General features: G+C 39.7%; 1 protein-coding gene across 1 annotated transcript in view; it reads left to right on the top strand.

Annotated features, from left to right (window-relative positions):
* The first annotated feature begins 10,247 nt into the window (after window positions 1–10,247).
* LOC147604545 (uncharacterized) overlaps window positions 10,248–11,153 on the top strand; it is a 47,935-nt gene continuing 47,029 nt past the window's right edge. Inside the window, exon 1 of the mRNA XM_086794957.1 lies at window positions 10,248–10,504. The gene's annotated coding sequence lies outside the window, so the exon portion shown is untranslated. The remainder of the gene's footprint in view (window positions 10,505–11,153) is intronic.

The raw sequence follows: 11,153 nt of genomic DNA, 5'->3' as shown, positions 1-11,153 counted from the left end.
CAAAGGTTTCAAAGCCCTCCTGGAAGCTGTTAGAAGTCATCTCCTGTCTTTCTGTAGACACCAGGCCCTCTGTTGTGGGTGTGCATGCCCTTGTAGGTGTTTTCTCATTTTTCCTTACTCCCCATATTTTTTCCCATTTTTTTCCTATTTTTTTGTGGCCTGGGTGGCAGCCCCATGGTGGAAGGAGGACTTCTGAAGCTGGCCGACTGCTGCGGACATGCTGTTACTAGCTCTGTGTTGCTTCAGGTCCACGACCCCCCCAGATGAGCTGGCCGACACCCTGCTTCTGCTGGCCGACTGGTCCTCATGGCTGGTCGTGGAGGTTCAGGCTTTGTCGATTGCCCTACAGTAGGCCAACTACTGTAGGGGGCCATATAAAATGGCCCCCAATCCCTTGCCACATGTTGTATCATTCCGGGATCTTCCTTGTGTATATAGAGCAGAGTTACATGCCTCTATCTCTCTCTCTCTCTCTCGTGCTGTTATTTTCTGCATTGCGTTTTCCTCTTGTGTTCCCAGATCTGGTCATCATCTCCGCTGCGCATTCTGACATGGTATCAGAGCCATAGGCTCTTGATAATTCTTGAATAAGGTAAAGACGGTTGTCCTTTGCTCCGCCTATAACATCGTAAAGACAACTGCCTGTGTAACATCGTAAAGACAACTGTGTAACATTATTTTGAAAATAATGTACCATGAACTCTTAGAATTCATTGTACTACCGGTTCGCGTCATACAGAGGAAAACACATCTTTGGGTTTGCATAACATAACACGCTATCATTTGACCTGCTCATGGGCTTGTATTCCAGTCACGTACTCCAGAAAGTCAGGTGATGCAGATAATTCCTCAAAATGGAAGGCCATATCTCTCTTAAAGTCCTTCCCGCAATACCTTTACCCAAGACTTCCATACGATTCCTATTATCAAACTTTTCATGTTAGAGAGCTCTACAAAATATAAGTTGGGTAAGGCCTAAGAACAACGTATTTTTCCCCATCATTTAAAACATTGCACATAAAACCAACAAAAATGACTGGAATAAATAAAAGAATACTTTCAGAGCCTAAAGCTGCAAAAAGTGATTCTTGCATGTTTCAAGATTGTCAAGCTGCTCTAGCCTTAGTGCCTCCGCCTTAGAAAACTTGCGCCTAGCAAATGTTACCAAGTTCGTGTGTGTTTCTCGCTCCCTTCTCTTCCACATCGATGCCCACCTAGAAGGCAGAAACAAAGAACAAGATTTATTAGCCCTACTGCAATGAAAAATGCTTTTACTGCTTACATAGAATTTTTATGAACGAAACTGTTCTCTACGAATAGAACTTAAGTCTCACACCTATATAAATTAGCAAGAGCAATATGCCGAAAAGGATTTGCATTAGGCCAACTCAGAAGCAAGCAACTTGGACAACACAGGTATTTAGAGCAGAGAGGTTCCTAAGCACCTTCATGAAATAACCAACAAAAGAAGATGTCACCAAGCACGTGCCAAGGAGATTATTGTGACAAATTCAGGTCTCCATGTTGACTTGTTGCTCTTCTAATTGCATGAAATATTTTTGAAATAATTGTACCATAGTCATACTCAAGGTTGCTAGAGGTGTCATAGGCATTTGGTACGAGGCGGGTATGGTACGCGCCTCGAAAGACTCGTATTTTTTAGAGACGTTAGAGGCATCTGTTTTTTATATATATAGTGATAGATAGATATAATACATATGGTGAAATTTGAGAGAGAGAGAGAGAGAGAGAGAGAGAGAGAGAGAGAGAGAGAGAGAGAGAGAGAGAGAGAGAGAGAGGGGTGTGTATGAGAGGGAGAGAGAGTGTGTGTGTGAAAGAAAGAAAGCTGTATTAAACATCTACAAAAGGCCAAAATGACCTATGAGACCAAAATAGTCCATCATCATCATCTCGATACATCATCAAGATTCAAGGGTATAAAGTAAAATGAAATGAACCGGTAGAGTATAGAGAGAGCTCCAAAAGTGGGTATAAAAAAACATCATCATCGTAGTGTGTTTGAAGTTTGAACTTTGAACTTTGAGTCTTGAGAAAGGCTTAAGGGAGGGAGGGAGAGAATGAGGGAGGGAGAGAGTGTGTGTGAGAGGGGCTGCCTTGGGCCCTTAAAGCCCCCGTCTAAAGACTCAAACCAGCAAAAAAAAAATTGTGGACGCCTCGATCAGGCAGTCGTACACCTCTAACCGTTATGGGCGCGCCTCGTAACAACTATGGTCATACTACATTTACGAGCATTAATAAGAAGGCTCTTTAGTCATATTGTGTGAGCTCTAGCATGTGAGCCCAGTTTGACTTGTTGGATAAGGTCACTATATTTACAAACAGCTTATGCTCAGAGTAGAGAAATCTCGTGTTACATGGGCTAACCAGATGCATGATTAAGGTGTGCCATTAACCACTTTGGTGTGTTTAACTTCAATTGTGAAGGGAAGAGAGGAGAGGGATTATTCCAATCACCCAGTTGGGTATGAATAAAGTGTTAGCAGTCATCTCCTGTTTGTATATTTACACCAGGGCCTCTGTTGTGGGTGTGCCCACCCGATTAAGGTGTTTTCTCATTTTTCCCCACTCCCCCTATTTTTTTCCCTTGGTGTGGAGGGCTGCATGACTGCTCTGCTGCCCCCAGGCTCTCCCCTGTATGCTGGCCGCCGACAGGTGTCTACTCTACTACTGGCCGACTGGAGGGAGCAGGTCGTGGGTAGCTATGAGGGCTATCGACTGTTTTTCAGTAGGCCGACTCGTTTCCTGGGGCCATATAAAATGGCCCCTTGCCCCCAACTTTCCATATCTTGTACTCCGGGATTTTCTTGTGTATATAGTAGAGTAATACGCTTCTCTCTCTCTCTCTCTCTCTCTCTCTCTCTCTCTCTCTCTCTCTCTCTCTCTCTCTCTCTCTCTCTCTCTCTCATTTCAGTGTTTTTCTGATGTGCACTTGCTCTAGGTGTTCTCAGATCTTGTCTTCATCTCCGCTGCATATATTCTGACATGGTATCAGAGCTCTAGGCTCTTGCAAGATCTTGGGAACTGTGTGAGCAAGAGGGGGGCTTTTTGTAGTGCCATAGGTACACCGATGAAGGAATGATTGGAAATTAGAATTCAAACTAGATATTTTGGAGGATTATGATCAGTGATACTATGGTATGGTTTCATTAAAAGATTGTTTTAAAGACAGCTGAATTTGTGAAAAAGGCAATTTCATATTGGGTGGTAAGTGGTGTAACTATCTTGAACTTTGCTTGAAGGGCCGGCTAGGGGGCCTGGGAACTCTTTTCCCTAGTACCTAGGACAAAACATAACCAAATTCCTAAATGGATCCTATCACTACAGTGGTTGGACGGTTGGCTAACCCATGGGATTGGATGGGGTTAGGCTGGACTGATGGATCCCTAAAATGAGACTCAATTTTCTTATGGTACGATAGATGAAGTAAATCCCGAATAGTCTTGTTCTATGGAAAAGAATCAATGGCTGTGCCTCTCGATGAGGAAAAAAGCGTTGGTCTCTATGATCGAAGTGCAAGTTTCTTCCTTGGTCTGACCATGTGACTTACGGGTTCGGCCGGATCAGTTTAGTTAGTTAAGGTTCTTGACTACATTAGAATAAAAATATCCTGGAGGAATCGCCCATGCGTTTTGGGCGAGAGAAGTTTTTCCGGGTTCGGTTTTGGAAGGACCGAGGGATTAGTCTCTTGTCCGGATATCCATTGGGCGAGGCCCCGAGTGAGAGACTCTGCCCTATGCAAGAAGTGCTACTTCTGTTGTTAGCACCCCCAAATTCGTTGCGCGGAGGGGGCAGGGATCTTTCAGTGGATGTGGATGAATTGTACCTGTAGTAGTGCCTCCTGGATTGTCAGATTGAATGCACTCACCTATCAGTCTCCGTTGGTATATTGACGTGGGGCTGTGTTGGGTGAGTCTTAGTAGGGTTCCTCTTAGCAGTTTGATTGGTGCGTGCCATGCCTTGAAAGCTAGAAGACTATGAAATGTAAATGTCTCACCACTTATAAGTAATAATTTAGTCAACTTTAGTCAACTTTAAAAATAACACAATTGTTCACACACAAGTATGCATACACTCTCACACATAAATTCATTTAATATTATGGTTATAGTTAGTGAGATTATGGGTGATATATCACATTGGTTTACAAGCCATTTTGGTTTAGTAGAGTAATACTTGCATCAACAAAAAATTATAGAGTTTCAACTTGCATTTACTCATTTGAAACACTTGACTCTCAGGTTTCCCACTTGCTCCCCTCTCTTTCTTGAGTTCTCAACCATTCAGCATGTTTCTCTCTACCTGATGAATTGTCAAATCGTGCCTTTCTAACCTCACATATGACTCTTATTGTAATGTCACACTTACCATGTAATGTGTTATACTACTTGAAGTCCAACCTGCAAACAACTGATGCATAGAGTATACCAATCACCTCAAACTCCTTGGAATCATCTAGTCCAAATGCCATGTTCTACAAAAGCACTGCCAATTTGTCAAGAGCAATCCACAAATTTGCTTTTGCTACTCTAGTCTTTCCTCCATTGCTTCTTCGATCAGGAATAGCCATATGTAACTTTTTCCATGCTTCATATTTCTCTGGTTGTACTAGTAGTTCTCCATTTTCATTTCGTGGTACACAAAGAGGAATTTCCTTGCTTTTGAGCCGCCAAAGCAAGGCTGGCATGGTACATTGCCGCTTACTCCGGACTTTTTTTCATCCTTCTTTATTTCTACCTAGCCTCAATGTAAACCCATCCCAAATAATACTTCTTCGACCCTTTTACATGTTTCTTGGGCATCAGAAGCTGGTTGCATTTTATAAGAAAAACATACATATTCATAAACCAATTTGTCTATGATCCTCACTAGTGCATGCAGTGTAAAAGTGTACTCTTGTCAAGGGGATGTCAAGAATAGGATCCCACTTAGGATCTACTCGTACCATTTGGCCCCCACCACGACAAACAAATTAATCATGTGTAGGACACCCTTCTCTTCATGTTTCTTCCCATTCTTACCTTTCTCTCTAGACTGCATACAATATATGCAAGAAAACTCTGCATTTGCTGTATTTGACACACCAAACATGCACTTCAAAGTTTTGAGATCTCCAGCAAGGTGCCATTCCACTTGATACTCACCATAACCTTCCACGTGCAAACTTTCACCATGATTTTGACGTTGCACTATATTAGGTATCTCTGTCAAGTTAAAGAAAATCTTTAAAATCTCATGATCTTCCTTTGGTACTTCAAATGTAGCGAGCCACCAAATTTATTCTCAGAGTGTTAGGATCCAATGCTCTATTAATGAGAGTTAGACTAACACGTTCTAACTTCTGACCTTTGATAACCTCACTTTCATCAAGCTTCAAAACAAATTTTAGTTTGCCTCCACATTTTGCAGATATACTGTAAAATTTTACCATTAGAGATTGTAACTTGCATACATCTAATACAAAATTGTTATTTGTGTGCAAGACAAAAACGGCACTTCCTTTACCCATATTTGCATACATGTCTGTGAAATAAGTGCATTTGCTCACCAATTAATTGTTCCACCTTACTGTTTTTAATGATTGTCATGCTTGCACCACATGAAATGGTTTAGGAAGAGGCAATACCCTTTTCTTTTGCAACACTTTTTTAAACCTTGTATCTAAATGTTTGTATATCATGCCATAAGACTGAGAACTTATTCCTACCTTATCACATATTCCATGCATATCATTTGATGTGAAGGAATCACTTATCTCTTGTAAGCATTGTATAATAACTTCATCACCAAACTGACTTAAACTTTGGGCATTGAAGCATGGACTTCACCATATCTTTAGTGAGTACCTTTTCAATTCCTTGATTCACTTCATTTTCTAGATTGCTAAACATCTTTTGCATGTTATCGCGTTGTGCATAGATCCTTCGCCTGTATTGTCCACATGTCTTTGCTAACATGTGCATAGATTTATATGACCTTTGGCGTTCACGTACCTCCCGTATCATTGTGGGCCCATAAGTGATAGTCTTCTCTAGCATTGTCTTCACCTTCTTATTGGCTAGCCTGTAAATCGTTAACCTGGTTAATCAAACTGGCATTTTGCATTACCATGTCATGCATAGCATCTTGCAAAACATTCTTCTCTTCTTGTTTTGCCAACAATGATCTATTAAGTTTCATGATCTGTTGTGCTGCAAAAACATGGGCTTAGGTTGCAAGTCTCCAAGTATAACCCTGTAACCCTGTATTACCTTCACAAACATACTTGACAAATGATGTTAGTCCTGAGAATTGGAAAGATTGTTGTGTAATAGGATCAAGTGGATATATAGATACATTAGCATCTGAGTAGGTTGCATCTTGTAGGCAAAACACACGTATCAAACACAAACTTCTCTATTATCCTTACTATGCAATGCAAGGTGCAAAAGTGGACCCTTGTTATAAGGATATTTCTAAAATAGGATCCCACTTAGGATCTAATGGAACCAACATTCCATTCCTTTGAACACACTGGTCACGTGTTGGAGCACCACGTTGTCCTGTCCTTGTAATCCATTATTTCTTCCCATCATTGCCTTTCTTCTTGGATTGCATGCAATATAAGCAAGGAAACTCAACTAATGCTGAATTTGAAACACCAAACATACTTTTCAATGTTTTCAAATCGCCAGCAAGATGCCATTCTACCTTGTATTCAAAATCACCAAATCCATCGACATGGAAAACTTCACCATTGTTTTGCCATCGTACAATATCTGGTATCTCTGTTAAGTTAAAAAAAATCTTAAGTACTTCATGATCCTCCTTTGGTACCTCAAATGCAGCAAGCCACCATATTTCATTCTCCGATTGCACACTGAAATATTTTTGATGTTTTGAATTGATGCTGGGATCCAACGCCCTATTCATTAGTGTTAAGCTAACACGTTCAAGCTTTTGGCCCTTAACGACTTCACTCTCATCAAGCTTTTGGCCCTTAACAACTTCACTCTCATCAAGCTTCAAAAAAAAAATTACGCTTACCTCTACACTCTTCGATAGACATGTTGTAGAACTTTACCATTGCTGCTACATTCAATACAAAGTTATTGTCTACATGCAATTTGAAGGGCACTTCCTTTGATCTAGACTTAAGCATCTGTGTATGTTCCAAATGCATTGGCTCACCAATTGTGTCTAAGAATTTTGCATTAAGATCTTTTCGTGCTGCCTGCTTTACATGGAATGGTTTAGGGATGGGTACCACCCATCTCTTGTTAAGAACAGCCTTAAACCCTACGTCCAATTGCTTATAAATCATAGGATAGGATTCAGAGCTAATCCCTACCTTGTCACATATGCCTTGAGTTCTTGTAGCTGTGAAGGTATTGCTTACCTCCTTCAAGCGTACTGTTGCAACATCATCACACTGGTTTTGAATTTAGGGTTTTCCAACACATACTTAACCATACCTTTACTTAAGACCTTTGCCATTGCATCATCAACCTCTTCACTTGGGTTGGAAAACATATTCTTCATGTTTGCACATTGTGCATAGACCCGCCGATTATATTGTCCACTCCCTCTGGTCAACTCATGAAGTGGTTTGAGCAACCTCACACACTCACGTGTTTGTTTGGTTTTTGTTGGAGAGCAAAACAACACTCTCTTTGAAAGCATTGTTGCCATCTTTTTGTTGTCCTTCTCCAAACCTTATATTTTGCAATGTAGTTCTGCATTGTCTACCTCGACAACATGCACCGCATTTTCCATAACATGCATCGCATCTTGCAGACTCTGATTCTCTCTCTCCTTTTCACTTAGTGATTTTGTGAGCTCCTTAATCCTTACATCCATACCCATCAACGGTGCGCTGAACAGATGTGTAAACACTATGAGGAAGCATTGCTAGCCTCCTAGTGTATCCTAATAACCTTGCATTACCTTCACACACATACTTAATGAAAGATGTAAGCCCCTAAATTGTGGAGGTGTTTGGGTAATTGGATCGGGTGGATAAATACACCCGTCAACCCACATGTTTTTTTCTTACATTTCTTTCTTGTTGCATTATCTCTGGTTGCTTTCTACTTGTTGTTGTTCTCTTATTTAGCGGTGCGTACTCGGCCTCCAATTAGAAGTGAATGTCTCTCTTCTTGTTCTGGCCTGCATCTTAAAATTAGCATTTGGACAAAACACAGCTATTAATCAAAAATTAGCTCTGAACAAAATATAACTGTTAATAAAAAAATTAGCTTTTATACATTTGTACAACTCAAAAATATAACTAGAAATAACATTATTGAACACAACTTTAACCAGATATAACTTCAATATAATTTAGAACTAAATCATAACTTGTAATCAAAATAACACACTTATTTCACCCAAATAACACAAAAATAACATCATAAATGAGAAATGACATTATTGAACATAACATATAGACTTCAATATATCCTAAAACTAAATCATAACTATTAATCAACAATTATATTTCACACACTTCTTTCACTCAAAAAATCACTAATAAACAATCTAAATAACACAGAAATAGCATCCTTAAACTCAACTATTATCTTCTATTTTACACATGACTAAATCACATTTAGAACAATAAGATGGTCAAAATAGAAAAGAAAACAAAATAACTCAGACAATATTAACCCATAACAAAACAACATAACAGATAACAAGATGGACATACCTCCATTGCTCTCTTGTTCTTTTACTCTCTTGTTTCCAAAACTAAATCAATACTATTAATCAAAAATTATATTTCACACACTTGTTGCACTCAGAAAATAAGTAATAAACAATCCACATAGCATAGAAATAACATCATTAAACTCAATTATTATCTTCTATTTCACACATGACAATCACAATTAGAACAATAAGATTAACATTAATAGAAAAGAAAACATAATAACTCAAACAAAATTAAACCATAATAAAACAACATAACAAATAAGAAGATGGGCATACCTCCATTGCTCTCTTGTTCTTTGATTCTTTTGCAAAGATTGATGAACAGAAAGATGATTGAAGGGGAAGATGAATATGTGGTTCCAACTAAATGGCACCAAATAATCAACCTACCCTTCAATTTCTTTGCTATTACAGAAAAGAAGAAACCCCATGATTGAGAATATCTAAACTCATTAATGTGGTTTAGGGAGGGAAAGAAAGCTCTTGAGCATAGCTACTAAAGAAAACAAACACAGATTTGAATTTTCTCTGTACAAAGGAGGAAAAGTGAAAAACCTAAAGCAATATCTTATCAAAGCAAACTAAAATTTTCCTAAATTAAAAACCCTACTTTTCTTATTCTAAAAAGTCTAGAGAAGTCTCTAAATAAAGAAAAAAATGCATAAACCCCTGTATACTTAATGCAAAATGATAAAAATTAACAGTCACACTCTTAGAGCATAGAGGTAGGCGTGGGTAGAGCTAGTCTCTTGTCCGGATATCTGTGGGCGAGGCCTCAAGTGTGGATTCCTACCCCACGTGAGAGGCTGATGCTGCTTTCGCTGCCTGCGCCCTCGGAGGGGGCGGGGGTCTCACGAGTGCCCTCAGCCTTCACAGCCAAAAGAGAGAAGATAGATATGTTTGCACAGTGAGAGAGAGAATATTTTTGATGGCCTACAATCAAGTTTAAGAGAGAATTATTAAGGGAATGGGCCTTTAGAGGGTTGACTCTTTGTTGATGGTAGCTTGTGTGTGTGAGAGAGAGAGAGAGAGAGAGACATTGCATGTTTGATGATGTAAACTAGATCGAGACAGAGAGTCAAAGAGACGTTACACATTTGATGATGTAAACTAGCCTACGCCCATCAGATTTGCTTAGGGCTACGCTACCATTCGCACCATCTTCATCAACGTCTCGTCTTTAGATCGGTGTGGTGGGTGGCAATGGCCCCTTCGCTCAGGGCTACGCCACCATCCACACTATCTTTGTCAATGGCTTGATTCAATAGTGCAATTTGGTTTGGTCCATTGCAGAAAGGACACGAGACAAACCACACCACTTGAAGCAAGGATGATGGTCAAAATAAGGAATGAGTAAAAAATCATACTCGTTAATTACTCTAGGAATAGCTTTTTTATTTTTCTAAGGTTATTAAAGCCTTTGACGCATTTTGTCCAACATAAAGCAATCCCAAAAATTATCTTAAATCTCCATGCAGGAGTGATCCTTGCTTATGCAGGAGTGAACCTTTGAAAAAAAACGTGATGTTGTTTTGCCGTCTGCTTGTCTTTATCGCCGGAGCCAAGAACTTCGTCCGCTCGACCCTTGCCAGATAGGAGGATTTGTCAAAGCATAACAGTGCACATTGATTCTGATGAGCTCATCATAGAAGAGATCTTCTTGACCTGCCGGTGGGGTTTTAGTCGGTGCAGAGTCCCTCAAGCTTCAGAAGCGCCTGGCGGCCAGCGTGCTGAAGTGCGGCAAGCGCAAGGTCTGGTAATGAAGTCAACGAAATCTCCATGGCTAATTCACGTAAGTTCTTTGCAGAAGCTATCGAGATTAGGTTTTTCCCTTTGTTAGGGTTTTTGTAGCTGTTTTCATGTCTTTCTACTAGGGTATTGCAGGTGTATTTGTGTCTTTCTAGATAGGGATTGCTCGTAGTTTGGCTTCTGCATTTTTTATATAAGGTTTTTTCTCTCTTTCATTTAGGGTCTGTTCTGGGGAATTTTTTTTTCGTTAAAATCTGTGAAGTATTTTTTATGCCCTAGTATTTCGCTAGTTCCTCTCACTGGATTGCTTGTTTCGGTCTCTGCTACTTCCTAATCAAGTGTTTAATCGATTATAGCTCCACATCTCCTGTTGTACTCATGAGCATCATGAGATTTCGAGGTGTTTTGTTAGTTCTTTATATGACCTCCTCATAATGTGCAGCAGAAAATGGGTTGCAGAGATCAATCATATGTGAAACCATCGATGCAGATAGAGTGTTGAATGATAACTTAAGTGTTTGGGACACTTTTCTTCTACATAGAATTAGCTTTGCACATGGGCCGATGAGATTAACCATTGTTTCTTCCATCATATGTGAAACCATCGATGCAGATAGAGTGTTGAATGATAACTTAAGTGTTTGGGACACTTTTCTTCTACATAGAATTAACTTTGCACATGGGCCCAGGAG

The sequence above is a fragment of the Cibotium barometz genome, chromosome 61, assembly GCF_041138505.1.
Source record: "Cibotium barometz isolate CiBa-2024 chromosome 61, ASM4113850v1, whole genome shotgun sequence".
In the NCBI taxonomy this organism is placed as follows: Eukaryota; Viridiplantae; Streptophyta; class Polypodiopsida; order Cyatheales; family Cibotiaceae; genus Cibotium; species Cibotium barometz.
This window is presented reverse-complemented; position numbering and strand designations above follow the sequence as displayed.